The sequence below is a fragment of the Manacus vitellinus genome, unplaced genomic scaffold (genome assembly GCF_001715985.3).
Source record: "Manacus vitellinus isolate BGI_N305 unplaced genomic scaffold, ASM171598v3 scaffold_256_pilon, whole genome shotgun sequence".
Lineage (NCBI taxonomy): Eukaryota > Metazoa > Chordata > Aves > Passeriformes > Pipridae > Manacus > Manacus vitellinus.
Window position 1 is genome coordinate 21,157 of NW_021939853.1, and position 1,892 is coordinate 23,048.

Below are 1,892 nucleotides of genomic sequence, written 5' to 3' on the forward strand. Positions count from 1 at the left end.
GACCGAGTCAGGGATCACAGGACCCTCTGAGCCAGCCGGGCGTCCTTCCTTGGCATCGAAGATGGATTCACATCCCCAGCTGTGGGAAAGATAAGTGGAGGGCTCCCATCTGGAGAGGGGATGAGAGCTGGGTCCAGTTTTATGGTTAGGAGGGAGGGATTTCAAATGAGCAGAGGGGAAAGGGTCTGCCCTAAGAGGCCCTTGGCACACATAGGAGGAGCAGTTTACTTTTCATCATGGAGTAGGATGTGCAGGGCAGAGCCATTCAGGTCTGTGTCGTGTCCTTTGTCCAGTCTGTGTTTTGTGTCTTCCTATTCACAGTCACCACATATTTGCTTTCTGCCCTCAAAGGTCTTATCTGAGATACCAAGGCATCATTCCTAGGGTCTTGAACCTCTGCACTGCCCAGCCCAGTGCCCATACCATCCATTCTTTGGCTTACTAGCTTGGACGTGCATCGGAATCGCATCTGAGAAGTGTCAGGTCAGGTGTCTTTTACAGCCTCCTTACAGGTTGTATCAGTAGCTGTGCTGTGCAGTCATCTCTTGTCATCCCGCCCGGGACTTGTGAGAATCTAAGAAGATTCTGAACATAGCCTTGTCTCCCATCCATCTTAGCAATTTTGTAGGCAGTTCTTGTCCCAGGCCATTCTGTTAGGGTCTCTTTTCAGGCTCCTCAGAGCCTCCTCCATTCAGTCTCGCCGTATCCTCCGTCTTCTCGTGCGGCAGCACATCCATTTTGGCGTCATTCCTTTCTCAGAGTTCTCTCTCCTGGTTGCACCACAGCACTTGTCTGGAAATGTGTCCTTGGAGTTTGTGTTGGGCCTGGAACTGCTCTGCCCTGCAGTGTAGACTTGGGGGTAGGTGGAGTAGAAAGGAGACTTTCTGGTTAACCTGTGGATAGGCACAGCCACTGAGGGGAGGGTCTTAAAGTTAGGGCAGTGTTTGTTTGTGCAGGTTGTCTTTGGACCCCAGAGGACTTGTCTAAGGAGAAATTAGAATTGCACAGCAGTTCAGGTCCCCCTGTCTATGTGGCTGACTTTGGTAACTCATTTCTTTGCAGTGTCAGAGGGACTGGATGTAAAGCAGAGAAGAACAGAAGAGGCTGGAGGAGCAGAGTCAGAAGGTGGGTTCTCATGTAAGGTCAGAGCCAAGACATGACTTTTGGCCTGAGGTTTACTTGATCATTTGGATGGTTTGGTGGTTTAGTTTTGTTTTTTTTGGTTTGTTTTAAGATGCAGAGCCCTCGACCCAGCAGAGAATAGGCACCAGAGGGAAGGTGAGCCCGGTGAGGAAGGTGAGCAGGGACTGCAGGACAAAACTAGCTGCTCTTTTGCAGGCGGTGTACTTGTGGTGGATCTGTGTACATACTTGTTTTTTTGTTTTCCAGGCAGTGCACCGACTTCTAACATGCAGTCCAACGTGATGGGGACCCTGCCTGTAAGAGGTCACAGTCAAGGGGTGTCAGACAGAAACTGCCATGGGGGCAGCAAACTCTTGGGCAGTATCTCAGTACTCACATTTGCCTCTGGTTTTTTTTTGCAGGAGATGTAGACAGCCTGACAGGGCCGAAGCCAACTCACAATGAGGAGATGGACACGGTTTGGTCCCCTGGAGCTGTCCTTGTAGGTAATCTCTGAGTATTAAAAGGATCAGCAATGAAGGATTAAGCTTTTTGATTGCAGGTGCCATCGAGGTAATCTTTGGGAGCAGATGAGCATTGGAGGTGAGTCAGGGAGGCAGCAGGAGGAGCGGGGATCCACTGCAGCTTTAGAGATGCCATCTAATTTTGTCTCTCACTCACTCAGGTAACCCAGAAGATGACAGCACATTGTCCGACTCGAGTCAGAGCCAGCGACCCGAGGCCCTGCCTCGGTGAGAGTGAGTAGAGGG

The 1,892-nt window shown here is 50.6% G+C and overlaps 1 long non-coding RNA gene across 2 annotated transcripts; it reads left to right on the plus strand.

Annotated features, from left to right (window-relative positions):
• The first annotated feature begins 1,387 nt into the window (after positions 1-1,387).
• Positions 1,388-1,883, plus strand: LOC108639909. 2 transcript variants are annotated; one of them, XR_003915851.1, is made up of 4 exons: positions 1,390-1,446; positions 1,545-1,600; positions 1,685-1,725; positions 1,808-1,883. It is a non-coding gene; the product is annotated as an uncharacterized LOC108639909 (long non-coding RNA). The 2 variants fall into 2 exon arrangements; XR_003915850.1 differs by having other exon boundaries at positions 1,388-1,439; positions 1,545-1,725.
• Positions 1,884-1,892: the final 9 nt, after the last annotated feature.